Here is a 19,889-nt window from a genome sequence, read left to right on the forward strand (position 1 = left end):
TCGGAACACACGCATCGAAAGATGAGCAAGAGTCACATAGAGATGTGATCGGCAAGTTGGCCTACCGATTAAAATTCCCGTTATGAGATGATGATTCTATGGCGATGAATTGAAGTCTGGATCTTGTATCACTCAAAATTAATTGTGAGAGATATTGATTTGAGTGGGAGCGCACTGTTGAATTAACATGTTTAATTCTCAGTGCAATTAATTATGAACACTGTCTAAGTGTTTCTTGCATAATAGTTGTAGAATAATGGCTCGCATTTCCACCTTCCCTATTAAAATTGAATAGCTGTTAAATATCTGGTTAAAACTTTACGATTGGTAACGTAATATGAGGATTGTCCTCAAAAGTGCCGAGAAGGACTTTGTCCTATCGCATGCTTTCCGTATCCTCCCGCTAATGCTATGGATCATGTGACTCTCGTCCTTCGATCCAAAAGCTAGAATTCTGTTATGGTCAAGTGGAATATGTTTGCTTCCATGAAACCCAAACTTCGAAAGTTGGGATAGTTATATGATATTCATGGAACTGAAAATTATTTTCAGATACAAACAAAGCAATGTTTGTTTGCAAGTATTAGTAAAAGTGTTTACTATGCATTTGACTGTTGGGAAAGGGATCCAGAAGAACGCCTGTCATATAATGAAAGGTGAATAAAACAACAACTTAAAGAGAAAGGAAGTGTCCAAAGGGTGTTAGTATGACTTACACGCCTAGGAAGTCCGGGGCTAATGCCACTCTTAAGTTGGGTGCTTCTTCTGAGAGTAGGAGAAATACTAAAAGTTAAACTGTTAGAAGTATAAAGGCAAAAGGAAAGAAGACTGGAATATCCAGCTCATGTATGAATGTCATACAAGTTTTTGATGTATAGAAGGCTGGTCAAAGATATAGTTCTTGCGAATTATGGTTAAACATGTTAATCACTAATTCTTGGGTATTGTGAGTTCATCACAAAAATGCCCGCTCGATTGCATTCTGTTGCAACTCGATGTAAGAACTACTATGGCCTGAAAGACTAGCTAGAAATGAGGTTAAGGTATACACAGGGAACATAGTAAATGTTACTATACCTTCCATCGGTGTATTGCCGTCTGTATTTATTTTCATAATTCATTTAGAGTTTTACAAACTCTATCCCATTGCATAAGGTATCTTGCAAGAAGGTTGTTCATAAGAGAACTTTTTATGTTCGATGTTATGAATAACACAAGGGCCATACTTTCATTATGAATGAGATGTATGTTATGAATATTGATAATAATACAATACCTCTGGGTTTACTTTCATAATTCATTTTAGAGTTTCATACACTCTAGCCCATTGCACAATGTTTGTTGCAAAAGAGTTGTTCATAAAAACAACAATTGTTGTTAAGTATTATGAATAACATAAGGGCCATACTTCCATCATCGATGGGACGTATGTTATGAATATTGAGGGTAATATGATACATCCATAACACTGACGCTAAATGTCGCAAGACTAAAAGAATACCACACAAGTGTGGCACTACATTTGGTCACATTGGAGAAACCCGCATGGAAAATTCCATTATGATGGATTTTGAAGTCTTTTTGATTTTGAATCATCTGACACTTGCAACTTTCCTCCGAAAAGTGAAGTGACTAAAATACCGTTCACAGGCCATAAGGAACGAACAACAAACTTATTAGTGATCATACATTTGATGTGTGTAGTCCGATAAGTGTTGTTAGTGGTGGATTTATTTATCTTCAGAAATGACTCAAGTAGATATATGGATATTTACTTGATGAGACGTAAGTCTGGATCTTTTGAAATCATTCGAAAGGTTCTCAAAAATGAAGTAGAAGTTATTGTAACAAGAAAATTATGTTTCTGCAATTTGATTGCACAAAGGAATATTTGAGTTACATGTTTAGCGAATGTCTGATGAGTTGTGAAAGGGGTTTCATAAACTTGCACCTCCCGGAACACCACTGCAAGTGGAAAGTCCGTGGAGATGTAATCAAACCATTTATGACATGGTAAGGTCAAAGATGACATAAATAAATTTGCCATTATCCCTTTTAAAGTGATGCTTTAGAGACTGCGGCTTTTACACTGAAAAGAGCTACATCGGGTCTGTTGAAATGAAGCCATGGTATGGTACGCCCAACCATGTTATATCTTTTCTTAACATTTGGAATATGGGGCTTGTGTAAAAGGTTACAAACCTATTCCAAATCAGACAAGTGCTACTTTGTAGGTTATACCAAAATGTTGGGTATTCCTCCCTCACTATACCGAGGCAAATAGTTTTGCCGCGAAACGGTGTGCTTTTAAAGAGAATGGTTCTTTCAAAAAGGTGAGTGGGAGAATAGTGCAACTCGACGAGATAAACAGTATCTACGTCATCAGATCAAAGGAAAGAGACCTTGGAAGTAATTCCAGAGTTTCCTACTGCGACTGATACGGAAGTCTCTACAATAAAATGTATGAACTTCGGTCGAACTTGCAGCTGAACCACGTAGGCAAGGCTCGTGCAAACCTCTCAGGTGCGCAAACGAGATATTGTTGTTAGACAACATTATACCTACGATACACAAGGAAGCGTTGATGGGCCCTGACTCCGGAATTGGCTAAATGCCAATACAACCCGAGTTAGTTTCCATATAAGTGATTCAAGATTAAAACCTTGATACACCTTTCGGAAGACTTAGAGTCTAACGAATATTTATGGAACTTAAAACTGATACGGATAAAATGTTTTATCCATAAAGCTCGACTTGTTGAAATAACAAGTTCAAGAGTTGACTACGATGAGGTTGTTTTCATCGTAGCGATGCTTAAAGTCGGTTCGGGTTGAACTAGCAATTAATACATATTTCAATCATGAGATATGAAACATGGATGATAAAAGGATTTCCATCTGATGGAAATGAAAGCTAGGACTTGTATATGATACAGTCCAAAGTAATTTGTCGATCCAGAGGATGCTAGTAGGTATGCAAACTTCAGAGTTCCAGCAATGGACAGAAGAGAGCAAAATGGAGTTGGAATCTTCGTGTTTTGATGAAATGGTCAAAGGGGTTTTGACTTCATCAATGGGTAACGAAGATGCTTGTAATTCAAGAAAGTAAGTGGGAGCGTAATAATATTTCTAAAAACCTTATGTGCTTGGCACATTGGTAATTGGAAATAAATTTCTTGACACAAATTAGGACTTCATTTGAAAATAGTTTTTCGATGAAGTGCTTAGGCTAAATAGCCTCAATATTAGGCATGATGATCTATGGAGATAGATTTACCTAATGGGGCTAAGCAATGAATACATATTGACAAGATGCTAAAACCTTTTAGCATTTAAAACGCCAAGGAGTGATTCTTGCCAAAGTCACATGGAAAGAGTTTTTGCAAGACTCGGTGTCCCAAAACACTGATGAGTAAAATACATGATGTAGATTCCACACACTTTTGTGTTTGGATTAATCATGTATTCCATGGTATGTAAAACAACCAGATATGTCCGATACTCCCAAGGTGTTGCGAGTATGGATACCAAAGTGATCAAATTACTGATCATGGGACAACAGTGAAAGATGTCACAGAGTACTAGAGTAAGTACTGATGACATGGTTTTCTCGCAAGCAGAGATCATGAAGAGTTCGTTGTAAAATGTTACATCGATACAGTCTTCATCTTTTCTCCATGCGATTTTCGATTTAAATTAAGGGTTTTGTGTAACACACAATGTGGTGGCACAGTTAGTTGGAATTTGTTCAAACTAGTTACTGTGGCGAATTCTATAACAAGGGCTAAGTATGTTGACGCTTTAGAAGCGACAAAGAAGATGTTGAATCATATAGTTCATTCATGAACTTAGTATAGTTCCAAGATGGCTTTTGACAATGGGACACTACTGCAGGTAGTTGCTCCATAACTCAGTCTGAGGAATCCAGGTTCGACCTGTGATTCACATACATACAAAGCCAAGTCCACACAAAATATGAATTTTGTGAAAACGTGAAAACGCGAGGACATGCAAAGATACACACGGAACTGAAGTCGTCAGATCCGTTGGACATCAGGCTATACCACAAGCGAAGCATATTTACACCGGTGTGCCACAGGTGTGAAGTGCATTAGCATAAGCTAGATTATTGACTCTAGTGCAAGTGGGAGTCTGTAGGAGATATGCCCTAGAGGCAATAATAAATGATATTATTTATCTCCGAGTTCATAATTATGTTTATGTTCCATGCTATAACTGCAATGATTCTCGAGTCTGCAATATCCACGAGGCTCGGAGGAAGACTCATATGCACGTGTGGAATAATAAACGGTAAAAGTATTCCTAGTCTGGCCTCTAAGACTAGCTCAAGTGTTGCATGATGATTCTGTTTTCCTGGTCATGGGCATGTCTATGCCAGCAACTTTGAGGGCACAATGTTAAGAGAACATTTGTGTTGAATCGACCCGGATTGATGTTATGCTATGAGATTCATTCGTCACAAGTTTATTGGTACATAACACAGAGATGGTTAACGTTTGCATGATTCCTTAGACCATGAGAGTATCGAGTTTCTTCATGCTTGCTTCATGAACTTTGGGGTTTGTTAAACGTCATCCGTAAATGGGTGGCTATTACGGCGGCTTACGGGTTCATGGAAAAGTGTGTCAAGTAACTTGATAGCTCAAGATTGGGATTTGCTCCTCCGACGATGGAGAGATATCTCTGGGCCCTCTCGGTGTTACGGTATCCATCATCGTCTGGCCAGACACTTTGTGATTTGATCACGGGGATGCCGGAACACGATAACGAGAAAAGAGAACAATACCGGTAACGAGGTAACTAGCATAGTGGACAAGTTGTTGATCCACGGGAATGCCAACATGTCTCACCTCGGGTATTTGTAACATATCGCGAAGCAACAGGAATAGCACACGGCAACTGGAGGTTCACTCGAATATTTATTCGTGTGGGTATAGGGGTCAATATGGGTGTCCACGGCTCCGATGTTGATCATTGATCGGAAGGGGTTCCGGGTCATGTCTATACTTCACCGAACCTATAGGGTCACACGCTTAAGGGTCATCTATCTGCTGAATACTAGACAGGGAGTCTGAGAGAAAATCACCGAAAAAGTTTCGGACACCGAAAAGTTTCGGACAGCGGAATCGTACCGCAGAGAGAGGTCATCGGATAAGTTTCGATGATACCGAAAAGTTGTTTCGGGATACACCATTAAGTCAAATTGGTTTCGGCACATGCCTGATAATTCTTGGAGGATGCCAGAATCATTCTGGAAGCTTTTTGGAATTTTCTGAGATAAAAACCGGAAATGTTCCGGAGCTGCCGGAGCCACTTCAGATGCGTTTCGCAGATGAAAATCACTAAAACCGGAATTGTTTCGGAACGCGTTGAAAATCATTTTAGTGGGTACTGGAAATGTTCTTAGCCCACATAAATATTTTCAGTTCGATCAGACGCTGAAAAATGTCGTCGTGAATAGTGAAAATCAGCTTTATGGTTACTTTATGGAAAGCCACCTTTTGGGGCTTTGCTCCAAAAGATCTTGGGGATGACATGGATGGATAGGAGCCATTTTTTGGGCCCCTCATGGGGGTGTGGCCGGCCACATGGGGTATCCCCCCTTGGGGACCCTCTTGTTCCTTGGTTTCACTCCTAGGTCCTTGTGGAAGGACTTCATTCATGTGCATTTTGGGTTTTTTGTGAAACTACCCTACCCCCTTGGGATTTCCTATAAATAGAGGTGGAGGGGCAGCCCTCCACACTCATCCCTTGCTCTCATACACATGCCATGCATTATCTGGCTTCTTCTCTCCCTCCCACGAAAAGAGTTTCGTAGAGCCGTAAGGCTGTCTGGGTTCCGGCAGGAACTAGTTCTGGACGGCGAAGCCCTGCCGGATAGATGACACCGTATGTGTGCAACTCTGTAGAGAGATCGTAGTTTCGGTCTTAGTTCGTGAGTGCCTCCCGAAGGGCTGTCCGTGTGACCGTCCGAGTTTCGAAGGTCCTCCCGAAGGGCTGTCCGAGTGACCGTTCGAGTTTCGAAGGTCCTCCCGAAGGGCTGTCCGCGACACCGTCCGGGGGGCTGTTCGACCGCCTCCCGGAGGGCTGTCTGAGGAGCAGATGAGGGTATACATCCTCGCGGTTGGGAGGTTGTAAATCCTAGCTGCGGGGATCTGCACCGCCGATCGTCATCGACTCTACTTCCCGCTGCGCTACGAGTCGGTAACGAAAAAGATCAAACCATGTATGCAGTCTCCATAGTGGTCCTGGGCTGGTGCGTAGGTCGGAAAATTTTTGTTTTCTGCTGCGTTCCCCTACAGTTTCTAGCATGGAATGCCAAATTTCTTTGAAGTTTCCATCCTTACTTTCTACCATGTATTGATATGCTCTCTACACTCCATAGATTTCCGTAAGGAACTTATTCTAAGACTTTATAATAGGAAATAAAGCACGGTTCTTGTTGTCAAATTAAATGAAAAAAATATGTAACATTTGATATGACTAACTGTATCAAAGCCATCAAATAAAATATGACTAACTGAGGGTCATGAAGCAATGAATTTATATCTGAGAGGCGAGACAGCGTACTAGTGGAGTAGCAAGGGACTGTCACATCGAGCAGCTTCGGATCCGGAGCGCAAGCTGACAAATTGAAAAGGCAGAAATTCAATAATAGGGAAAAAATGAGTGGGGCGGGGGAGGAGGAGGGGCTAAAAACAGGGAACGGTGGCTGCGCGCAGAAGAGAGAGCGGTGGCGGAGGACGGAGAAGTGGAAGGTTGGGCGCCATAGTGCAGATAGGATAGAAGTATGACCAACTAAGCCTGTGTTTTTCATGGGCTAGCACCAAGGACAAACTAACTCAGCCACAGGCCTGTTTTACCACGAGCACTATGTCTCGCATTAAGCGAGACGGTAGCAGCTCTCGCTGAAGCTTTTCCCTCCCCTCGTGTCGTATTGGGTCGGCCCATTACGCGAGCATAATACGTAAAAAGAGCAGAGGAAATGGGAGAAGTAGGGATCGATCACTGTTCTCCACAAAGATTGCGCGCTGCACTAGCCACTCCGACAAAGTTCAATTTGTGGTAAGAACTAGGGGTGCGTCCTACTTGAGGCTATTTCGTCCCCTCTCGTTAGGGTTTGCTCTCCTCCCGGCGGCGCTTTGGTGGCGACGTGGAGATCTCAGCTCCCCTGCCCTCCCCTCTCGTCGATAACCACCGGGGGCTTGTCTCCTGGCGCGTCTGCTAGGCGGAGGAGAGGATTGGGGTTTTCCCCGCGGAACGCAGGTTTTCTCGGACAGAGACTAGATGGCATCTACAGCAGCAGCCTCCACGGGGGCCATGACTGATGTTGAAAGGATGATGAAGGAACTCGGGCTCAAGGAAGAGGATCTGGTGGATGTGGTGGTTGATGAGAAGGATCTACCAGAAGAAGCTGCAAGATGGATGGCAATTGCTCGAGTCCACACCGATAAATCCTACAGCCAGTATTGGTTCTTTCGGAATATGCGGGTCGCATGGGATCTGGCCCAGGAAGTAAAATTCAGACCTCTTAGCAATAATTTGTACACTTTGAAGTTCTCGTGCCTGGGAGATTGGGAAAGAGTGATGGAGGAGGGGCCCTGGACCTTCAAGGGCAAGACGGTCGTCATAGCGCCTTACGATGGTGTCACCAGACCCTCGACCATCGTGCCGAACAAGATCGAGATATGGATTCAAATCCATGACTTGCCGGACTTGTTTTTCCACTTGATGAAATCTTTGGCAGCCACAGTGGGAGAATTCATATATGCAGAGCAGAAGTCCCAAGACTTTGAAGGCAATTTTTACAGAGTAAAGGTGTTGATAGATGTGACAAAACCTCTGAAGAATGCAGTCTCTTTGGTAGTTAAGAAAACAAGGGAGATTTTCATTGTCAAGTACGAACGACTGCCAGACTGGTGCGCTATCTGCGGTCATTTGGGTCACCTTTTCAAGGAGTGTGGTAATGGCATCCATCCCCCTTCGGTGTTGGTCTTCAAGGGACTGCGTGCGGAGTGGTTCAGAGGACCCAGTCGCGGTCCAGGGGAAGGACGAGGATCAGGAGGCAGCAGAGGGAGAGGCAGATCAGGAAGGGGAGCGGGACGCGGCTCATCTCAGTATGACAAAAGTAGCTGGATGGAAGAAGAAGGGCACAAGGACCAGCCTTCTGACCTCACTATGATGGAGGCGGATGGAAATAGGAAGAGGGGGGCTGGCCATACGTCTGAAAATACACCAGCCCTGCTTAGTTCATCAGGAACTAGGCTTGAAGAGAAGAATGCCCTCGCGTTGGTAACTGCACCAATCCCTCAAAGCCCTCCACCAAAGCAAGAACCCAAGAGAAACAAGCCGTCTCCATCAACACCAGATAATTCAACCCTGAAGAGTAGCACTGGTAACAAAATCAACGATGCGCGTTTGGCGGGCCTCCCAGGGTGGTCACACCTAGCGCAGTGAGTCTTTCGTGTTGGAACTGTCGCGGGGCTGGCAAGCCCGCGACGGTTCGAGAGCTTCGTGATCTAACGAGGCAACTTGCCCCCTCTATGCTATGTATCTTAGAAACTCAAATAGAGGGTTCTAGAGTAGAAAGCATGGTAGGAACCTTGGGTTTCAATAATTCTTTTGCTACAAGCAGTTTAGGTAGAAGTGGTGGAATAGGGATCTTTTGGAATGATGAAATAAAAGTTGAAGTTCTTGGTTACTCGAAGTATCATATTGATGTGCTTGTTGATGATATGGTTGACCCTCAAACCAGAATTACCTTTGTGTATGGGGAGGCTCAAGTTAATGAAAGGTACAAGACCTGGGATACGCTCCGAGGCATTGTGGGCAATAATAATCAGCCATGGGTAGTTGTTGGTGACTTTAACGAGGTCTTACAAGGACAAGAGCATGATGGGGTCGGAAATAGAAGTCAAGCTCAGATGGATGCATTCCAAGATGCACTGGATACATGTGAACTCACGGATATTGGATACACAGGAATTCCATGGACTTTTGAAAAAAAGGTGGCAGGCGGAACATTCACCCGAGTTAGATTGGACAGAGCTGTAGCAAACCCATCTTGGCTAATGGCGTTTCCCAATTCTCAGCTAGAGCACAAATATGCAGCAACATCGGATCACATACCTATCTTCCTGATGTTCTGCAACACGCATGCATGCAGGCGGGGCCCCAAACCTTTTTAAATATGAACTCTGATGGGAACGTGATGCCTCCTTGGGATCGGTGGTGGAAGCAGGATGGGCAGGAGGAGCGGGAGACAGCGTACATGCAGTACGCGCCAAACTTGGGAATCTGGCAGGCGATTTGTCCCATTGGGATCGCATGCAGTTCGGTAACGTCAGGCAGGAGATAGCAAAGTTGAAAAGGGAGCTACAGGAGTTACGTGCATTCCCAAACCGATCGGGCCCAACTCGGATTGAAACAAAAATGGTAGATCGGCTGGTTGAATTGTTTCACCGTGAGGAAATCTTGTGGCGACAAAGAGCAAGGCTGGAGTGGTTAATGCACGGTGACAAGAACACTTATTTCTTTCATCTACGGGCCAGCAGGCGTAGGCGGAAGAATCAGATTAAAGCTTTACAGCGACCAGACGGCCAAATGACATCGGATCCGAGAGAGATGGAGGGACTAGCTAACGCTTTTTATAAGGAGCTCTATACAGCGGAGGGTGTACATAACATGGAGCAAGTCCTACTGTCCTAGATACTGTACCGTGTAAGGTGACGCAGGCTATGAATGAGTCACTCAATGCACCTTACACACAGGAGGAGGTGAAAGTAGCCTTGTTTCAGATGTTCCCCACAAAGGCACCAGGGCTAGACGGATTTCCGGCACACTTTTTTCAGCGACACTGGAATGTCTGTGGTGGCGAGATTACGAACGCAGTATTGAGAATTGTGGAGGGTACAGAATCGGCAGAGTGTATAAATGAAACCATTCTGGTCTTAATCCCTAAGGTAAAAAACTCAACACTTCTGACACAATTTTGCCCGATCAGTCTATGTAATGTTCTTTACAAAATTGCTTCAAAAGTGATATCAAATAGATTAAAGGTGGTCCTTCCTGACATTATTTCTGAGGAGCAGTCAGCTTTTGTTCCAGGCAGGCTAATAACTGATAATATAATAACTGCCTATGAGTGCCTACACTTCATGAAGCGAAACAAGGCAAAAAAGCATCAGGCCTGTGCACTCAAACTTGATATGATGAAAGCTTATGACAGACTTGAATGGCCTTATCTACAGGTAGGGATGAAAACGGAGCGGAACTGAGTGCTACAATATTTGTTTTCATATATTTTTGCAGAAGCGGAGACGAATACAGAAACCCCGAAAATGAATACGGAAACAGATACTACCGGAAATGGACACAGAGCGAATACAAAGCAGACACGGAAACAGAAGTGGGCGTTGACCGGAAATTAAAAAAAAACCTTGAATCAAAGAGAAATACACGCAAAGCATAAACAAATTTAATGAATTGTTAACATGGCTACAAAAAAACATTATGTTAGCAACTTAGTGTAGTATTGTAGTAGTACGGGACAATTGTGTATATGGTCAAGCTGAGTACATGTGTGGTAGTAGAAGTTGGGCTCAAATGATCCATTCTACTCATTGTATAATTGTGTGTTGTTTGGTGGTTGGACTACAAAGCAGCCATAGGTCTATAGTAAAAACGGAAATTCCATATTCACGGAAATGGAAAGTTCTGTTTCCACGCCTATGCCACCGGAAAACACCGTTCCGTTTTTGTTTCCGTTTCCGCATAAAAAATTCCACTTCCACTTCCGTTTTGCAAAATTCCATTTTCGTTTTCATATTTCCTCTCCGTTTCCGTTTTTCCTCCGGAGATACGGAAAGTTTCCATTCCATTTTCATCCCTATCTACAGGCCATCATGCTGAAGCTGGGTTTCACTCAAAGATGAGTGGAAATAGTCATGAATTTGGTATCCACTGTAAAATTTTCAGTCATGTTTAATGGGAAGAGACTCGAGGAGTTCAAGCCTTCACGAGGAATCAGATAAGGGGACCCGATATCTCCATACTTGTTCTTGCTAGCAGTAGAGGGCCTTTCGTGCCTGTTAAAATAAAAGATGAGTCATCCAATTTGCATGGTCTGCAAGTCGCACCGTCGGCGCCACCGGTAAGCCATCTTTTATTTGCAAATAACAGCCTGTTGTTCTTCAAGGCCAACAGTGTGGGTGCTACCGAGGTGAACCAGGTTCTGGACACATATTGTCAAGCAACGGGTCACGTATTAACTATAGCAAATCTTCCATCTTTTTCAGCAAAGGGGTGCCGGAGGGCACTCGACTGGATATAAAGGCTTTGCTTCATGTTCCAAATGAATCGTTGAATGAGAAGTACTTGGGCATGCCGTCAGATATTGGTAATTCAAAAAATGGTGCTTTCAAATATCTCAAGGACCGGCTCTGGAGTAAGGTTCAGGGATGGATTGAGAGTACTTTGTCCATGGCGGGAAAGGAAGTCCTGGTTAAATCTGTTGCACAAGCAATACCAGTTTACTCCATGTCATGCTTCAAGCTTCCAAGGGGTTTATGTGAACACCTGAACATGCTCATAAGGAAGTTTTGGTGGGGGGTCTAAGGAAGGGAAAAGCAAGCCCCATTGGGTTTCCTGGAAATCTATGACTCAACCAAAAAGCATGGGAGGGCTAGGTTTCAAGTATTTCAAACTTTTTAACCTTGCTATGTTAGCCAAGCAAGCATGGCGTCTGTTGCAAAATCCTAAATCACTTAGTGGCCGTATTCTCAAGAGCATTTATTTTCCAAACTCTTCCATCCTTCATGCAACCCTGGGAGGGCACCCGAGTCAGGTGTGGAGAGCTGTGATAGAGGGCAGGGACACACTAAAACAAGGACTGATACGGTGGATTGGGAATGGACAGGACACACAGATTTGGGAGGATAACTGGATCCCAAGGGACGAGATGCTACGGCCGTACGGTTGCAAAATCACAAACCCGCCGCTACTGGTGGCAGACCTCATCGATGCAACCTCAGCCTCATGGGATTCCCAACGTGTCAACCAGATTTTCCTGGCTATGGATGTCAAGGTCATCTTGGGTATACCCTGGTGCACGCGCAACATGTCGGATTTCTGGGCCTGGAAGTTTTAGAAAAATGGCACCTTCTCAGTCAAGTCATCTTACAACATGCTAGTCGCCACACGACAAAGAAGAGAGGCTTGGTTAAATGGGTCGTCGGGTTCCTCTAGCATGGGTCAGGAGTCCAAAGCATGGAAACAGCTATGGAAAATCGACGTCCCTGCCAAGATCAGGATGTTCTTATGGAGACTCTCAAAGCTCTCACTACCGACAGAGGATGTTCGAGCTCACAGACACATGGCAACCTCAGATCGGTGTGGTATATGTGGGTCACCCGACTCTTTGCGGCATTCTTTGATTGGATGCTCAATGTCCAGATGCACTTGGGCCCTAGTGGACGAAGAGGTAACACATAAAATGATGACGAACACTGAGCCAAATGCTAAACAATGGTTGTTCAATCTTTTGGAAGTGTTATCTCACAAACAGTTCATACTTGCATCGGTATCCCTGTGGGCTATTTGGTCAGCGCGCCGCAAGGCAATCCATGAAGGTATCTTCCAAAGTCCACAAGCCACATACAGTTTCGTTACAAGATATATTGAAGAAATAAGTTTGCTTCGGGACGACCGGAATGAGGCATCCAGAGGGGTAGCTGGCGCCAGTTCTAGCGCAAATCAGCGACCTAGGGCTCCTCCTGAGGGCTACGTGAAAATACATGTGGATGGAGGTGTCCGCACTGGGCGTGGAGGTACAGCAGCAGCGGTCTGCCACGATGATGATGGTAAGTTCCTGGGTAACTCAGCTTTGGTGATCTCAGGTGTCGATGATCCTGCGAGTCTAGAGGCCATTGCATGTCGTGAAGCTCTATCACTTGCCGAAGATCTTCATGTACAGAACCTGGTCATATCCTCAGATTCAAAGCAGGTCATTCACTAGTGCAGAACATGCCTTTATCACCGGTTCGTAACGGCCTTTAGTGCCGGTTCTGCAACCGGTACTATGGAGTGGAGACTAAAGCCCCCCCCTTTTAGTACCGGTTTGGCACGAACCGGCGCTAAAGTGCCACCACGTGGCACGAGCCAGGCCCGGGTGCTGGTAGACCATTAGTACCGGTTGGTAGCACCAACCGGTACTAAATATTGGGGGGTTTTGGTTTTAATTTTTATTTTTCATTAATTTTGTGTTTTCCATTTAATTCTTTTTTGTATGCTGGTATTTTACGATACTACATATTGTACATGTTATGCATATATATAAATAGATTTTCTCGTAGAACTGATCATATATATATAATCGAATGTCTCACAACCACCATTAATTATTCACACATACACATGTATATATATACAATTTCTCCTACATGTTGCCTTGGTGCCTTCGGAGCACGATGACAAGTGGTTCATGGGGGCGGTAGCGGGTAATAGTATTCTCCTTTGGGATCTATGACCTGGTCGAGCAAAAATCCCGCTATTTCCTCTTGAAGTGCTCGTATGCGCTCCTCTGATAGGAGCTTGTCCCGCACCTCTTTGAACTGTTAAGAAGGAGATCAATATGCATGTGTATTAGTTGTGTGACTAGATATCGACAATCATGTAAGATTTGTGAATAGTGTTCTGGCAAACGTACCCAGTCCTGTCTATCAGATCTGCTCCTTTCGGACGCCATCATGCGAATGTTCTCGCAAACGTAGTATGCACACACTTCAGTCCCCGGCGCCTGCTTCAGGGCCTTTACGACAATAGAATTTAATCAGATAATAATTAATCAAGCATGTTAATTAATTAATGGTATTGAAACAAGAATTAAAGAGATGGTAGCTAGCTAGCTAGTACTACTTAATTACTTACCTTGGGTCGATACCAACATAGCTTTTGTCGCCATTTTCCTGGAGTCACCTTGATGTACTTTGCCCAAGCCCTACCCGCCGGCAAAGAAAATTAATAAAGGAGTTATTAAAAATAGTTCATATCAGGAAATGACGAACTAAATAGGCCGAGATATAGTTAATAATGATAGAAATAACCTGTCGACTATCCCCTTCACGATGTTGTAGTCACTATTTTTTTAAGTAGTGAGTCCAGTACTTCAACTTTTCCTTCGTCAACTTTAATGTCTAACAAGATCCAGTGGAAGCTGCATGCGCATACGTTTGCATGTATAAATTAAGCGGGCATGTGCATAACACTAATCAACTATAACCCTAAACCCTATACACTTATTAACATGTAGCTAGTAAGCAAAAACAGAATTTGTAGTACAAGACAGTGTGACTCACTCGAAGTTGTAAGGAAGTAGTATATCTTCATTGCTATTGAGGCGCTTCAAGAACTCTACCATGTTTTTCTCTACATCTTGTCTACACCATTCCAATTTCCATGTGTATTCATTAACGGTATTTGGGTCAATGAACCCAATGCCATAGCGTCCAGCTTTTTTCATTTCATACATCTTCATCCTGCATAATACCACAGAAAAGAATATATAGTGAGGATATATAATTACAGGTAATTAATGATCAATCAATGAGCACTAGAGCTAGCTTGAGACTTAAATTACAGAAAGAAATCACTTACAGACAATAGCAACTGACGATAGATTTGTCGAGTGCATCTTGATTGAATAACTGAAATAGTTCTGAATACTCAACGGCCAGAGCTTTCTTATGGAAGTAATGATCTTCCTCGACTTGCACCATGAGGGACTCTCGATTGGAAATCTTGGTAATTTTCATGTACCAATCATGCAATTCATACATTCTCGTTGGGAGGTTCTTGACCTCCTCGGGCTCGACCAAAGGTTCGCCGCGGACATATTTCCGTTTTATTTCCTCCTCTCTAAGCGGAGGCATGGGCTCGATATCGAGGAGTTGTCCAACAGTGATCTTGAGCATTTCAGCCTGCATTATATGCTCCTCGGTTATTACCACATCGCCCAGCTCGGGAACGTAAACGGTTTGCCCACAATAATATTGGGCGCGCGTACTCTCATGTGTTGTTGGCACAACAAGCGGGGGGGGGTCGATTGCGCCGCCTGTTCTCCCAGCTGGGGAACGGTTTTCCCGCATTTTTTGACAGCTGCTTGTTGGCTCGAGCTCGAGCTCGCTTCTTTCTGTAGTCGTGCTCGATGTGCCTTCCTGATTTGGCGCTCATAGTCTGAGTCAACAGGCTTGGGAGCTGGTGGTCTAGCCATACGAATGAAGTGGTCAATCTTTTCCTCAGGCACTTTCTCCCTCGGCGGCGTTGCCGGTTTCGGTCAAAATGAGCGTCCACTTCGGCCCGCACTATTGCATCGTTTTGCTCCTCGGTCATGTCGTAAGGCCTCTGAGGAAGAGGAGCGAGGCTGCTTGGACCATATTTATATCGCTTGTCTCCGCCTGTACTTTCTGTACTACCTCGACTCGTACCGCTACGCACCATAGCTGCGGCGTGTCTCTTCTGCGATTGCTTAGGCGGCGGAGACGGCTGACGTGGCTTAGTTGGAGCAGGAGGAGTGGCCTGACGCTGTGCCGGACTTGAAGCAGGAGGTGTGGCCTGACACGGTGTCGGACTTGAAGCAGGAGGTGTGGCCTAACGCTGTGCCAGACTTGAAGCAGGAGGTGTGGCCTGACACGGTGTCAGACTTGAAATAGGAGGAGTGGCCTGACGCTGTGCCGGACTTGAAGCAGGAGTCTGCTCACGCGTTCGTGGACTTTGAGGAGCGGGAGTCTGCTGACACGGTGGCGGACTTCGAGGAGGAGTCGGCAGACGCGGTGTCGGTGGACTTCGAAAGATGATGCAATCCTTTTTCCATAGGATGATACGATGTATGGCCTCTTCCAGTGTTTGCTCGTCGTCACCTCTAGGAATGTCAAGCTCTAGCCCGAATATGGGCCCACCACCTCATCAACCAAGACACAAGCATAGCCCGTTGGAATCGGGGCGCAATGGAAGGTTGCTTCGGGGGTAATTGTAAAAGCAAGGGCGTTCGCCACCTTCATGGATATGTTCTTCATTTTGAAGTGTAGCTCACAGTTAGTGTTCTCTATGATGTCATCCACAGGGTATGTATCTAGCAGTGCATCGCCCGGGGCGGAACCAACGCTGCTTCTCGGCATGGATGGGACGGTGCTATCCAATGCTGGATGATCATCCGCTTGCTGCAGCCGCTGCTGAGACCCCCTTTCCTGGCTAAGTGAGTCGATCTGCTGCTGCTGCTGCTGGAATTTGAGTGCCAAGTCCGCGTGCCTTGCTTCTAGTCCTTGAAGGCGTTCCGCGTCCTGCTTCCTCTGCTCCTCCTCCAGCTTACTCTTCTTCTCCTCCTCCATCTTCTTTCTTGCACGGGTCCTGTAGTCGTCGTTCCATTCCGAAAATCCCTCATACCAGGGAATAACGCCCTTGCCTCGTGTTCTTCCCGGGTGTTTAGGATTTCCCAGGGCAAGCGTAAGCTCGTCGTTCTCTCTGTTGGGCGTGAACACCCCCTTTCGAGCATCTTCTATTGCGTCAAGTAACTTTTGTTCTGCTCCTTTTAGACTTGCCTTCTTCGAAACCAGGCCTGTCTTCGGGTCCAACGCCCCCCCCCCATGCGCATAGAACCAAGTTCTGCACCTGGGGGGCAGCTCCTAGTAACCGGAGTGACCCCTGCATTCTCCATCTCTTGCTCAGACTTATCCCACTTAGGCATTGCCACCGCGTAGCCACCTGGACCCAGCCTATGGAACTGCGTCTTTTTTGCGGCATTGGCCTTGTTTTTCTCGACCGTTCCTTAGATAATTCTGATTCCTTGAATTTCACGAAAGCGGGCCAGTGTTCTCTTTGCTTCTCCAGTGTTCCCTTGAATTCTGGAGTCTTCCTTTCTGCAGCGAGGTAGTTGGCCCATACAGTTTTCTTGTGGGTGTTGAATGCAATTGCCATCTTCTTAAGAGCAGCGTCCTTGACTTTCTGCACATCTGCATCAGTGAAATAATCTGGTAGGGTGAAATGTTCCATCAGAGATTCCCAAAGCTTTTGTTTTGCTCTGCCGTCGACCCAAGTAACATCTGGGCGTTAAGTTTTTGGCTCTTTCCATTCTTGAATGGAGATTGGGAGTTGGTCCTTCACAAGAACTCTGCACTGATGAACGAACTTGCTCGCAATGTTCTTAGGCGTGAGGGGTTCGCCACTAGCTTTGATGTAATCGATGTTGTACTTTACACCCTCCTTCAACTTTTTGCTCGGGCCGCGCTTTGTCCTGCTGTCTGTAGAAGCAGATTTGCTCGATCCGGAGGGCTGAAAGAAGAAAGATCGATTCATTAATATATCTTCAAATAAAAAACCATGTGATGATCACTAGATGCCTGCTTATATAAATATACCTTGCCGGTAGTCTTTGTTATTTCAAGATCAACATTGTATTCGTCATCATAATCATTGTCTGCGTCATCATAATCATAATCATAGTTCAAGACTGTTGGGGAACGTAGTAATTTCAAAAAAATTCCTACGCACACGCAAGATCATGGTGATGCATAGCAACGAGAGGGGAGAGTGTTGTCCACGTACCCTCGTAGACCGAAAGCGGAAGCGTTAACACAACGCGGATGATGTAGTCGTACGTCTTCACGATCCGACCGATCAAGTACCGAACGCACGACACCTCCGAGTTCAGCACACGTTCAGCTCGATGACGTCCCTCGAACTCCGATCCAGCCGAGTGTTGAGGGAGAGTTTCGTCAGCACGACGGCGTGGTGAGGATGATGATGTTCTACCGATGCAGGGCTTCGCCTAAGCTCCGCAACGATATTATCGAGGTGTAATATGGTGGAGGGGGGCACCGCACACGGCTAAAATATCGTATATCAATTGTGTGTCCAGAGGTGCCCCCCTGCCCCCGTATATAAAGGAGCAAGGGGGGATGTCGGCTGCCCTTGGGGCACGCCAAGGAGAGGGGGGGAGTCCTCCTCCTAGTAGGAGTAGGACTCCCCTTTCCTAGTCCAACTAGGAAGAGAGAGGGGGAAGGAAAGAGAGGGAGAGGGAGAGGGAAAGAGGGCCCGCGCCCCCCTCCCCTAGTCCAATTCGGACTCCTCATGGGAGGGGGCGCGCCACCTCCTGGCTGCTGCCCTCTCTCTCCCCTCAGGCCCACTAAGGCCCAATACTTCCCCGGGGGGGTCCGGTAACCCCTCCGGCACTCCGGTTTTATCCGAAACTTCTCCGGAACACTTCCGGTGTCCGAATATAGTCGTCCAATATATCAATCTTGATGTCTCGACCATTTCGAGACTCCTCATCATGTCTGTGATCACATCCGGGACTCCGAACAACCTTCGGTACATCAAAACATATAAACTCATAATATAACTGTCATCGTAACGTTAAGCGTGCGGACCCTATGGGTTCGAGAACTATGTAGACATGACCGAGACACCTCTCTGGTCAATAACCAATACCGGAACCTGGATGCTCATATTGGTTCCCACATATTCTACGAAGATCTTTATCGGTCAGACCGCATAACAACATACGTTGTTCCCTTTGTCATCGGTATGTTACTTGCCCGAGATTCGATCGTCGGTATCTCGATACCTAGTTCAATCTCGTTACCGGCAAGTCTCTTTACTCGTTCCATAATACATCATCCCGCAACTAACTCATTAGTTACAATGCTTGCAAGGCTTATAGTATGTGCATTACTGAGTGGGCCCAGAGATACCTGTCCGACAATCGGAGTGACAAATCCTAATCTCGAAATACGCCAACCCAACAAGTACCTTTGGAAGCACCTGTAGAGCACCTTTATAATCACCCAGTTACGTTGTGACGTTTGGTAGCACACAAAGTGTTCCTCCGGTAAACGGGAGTTGCATAATCTCATAGTCATAGGAACATGTATAAGTCATGAAGAAAGCAATAGCAACATACTAAACGATCGAGTGCTAAGCTAACGGAATGGGTCAAGTCAATCACGTCATTCTCCTAATGAGGTGATCCCGTTAATCAAATGACAACTCATGTCTATGGCTAGGAAACATAACCATCTTTGATTAACGAGCTAGTCAAGTAGAGGCATAGTAGTGACACTCTGTTTGTCTATGTATTCACACATGTATTATGTTTCCGGTTAATACAATTCTAGCATGAATAATAAACATTTGTCATGATATAAGGAAATACTTTATTATTGCCTCTAGGGCATATTTCCTTCAGTCTCCCACTTGCACTAGAGTCAATAATCTAGATTACACAGTAATGATTCTTACACCCATGGAGTCTTGGTGCTGATCATGTTTTGCTCGTGGAAGAGGCTTAGTCAACGGGTCTGCAACATTCAGATCCGTATGTATCTTGCAAATTTCTATGTCTCCCACCTGGACTAAATCCCGGATGGAATTGAAGCGTCTTTTGATGTGCTTGGTTCTCTTGTGAAATCTGGATTCCTTTGCTAAGGCAATTGCACCAGTATTGTCACAAAAGATTTTCATTGGTCCCGATGCACTAGGTATGACACCTAGATCGGATATGAACTCCTTCATCCAGACTCCTTCATTTGCTGCTTCCGAAGCAGCTGTGTACTCCGCTTCACACGTAGATCCCGCCACGACACTTTGCTTAGAACTGCACCAACTCACAGCTCCACCGTTCAATGTAAATACGTATCCGGTTTGCAATTTAGAATCGTTCGGATCAGTGTCAAAGCTTGCATCAACGTAACCACTTACGATGAGCTCTTTGTCACCTCCATAAACGACAAACATATCCTTAGTCCTTTTCAGGTATTTCAGGATGTTCTTGACCGCTGTCCAGTGATCCACTCCTGGATTACTTTGGTACCTCCCTGC

Source organism: Triticum aestivum, chromosome 5D (assembly GCF_018294505.1).
Source record: "Triticum aestivum cultivar Chinese Spring chromosome 5D, IWGSC CS RefSeq v2.1, whole genome shotgun sequence".
Lineage (NCBI taxonomy): Eukaryota > Viridiplantae > Streptophyta > Magnoliopsida > Poales > Poaceae > Triticum > Triticum aestivum.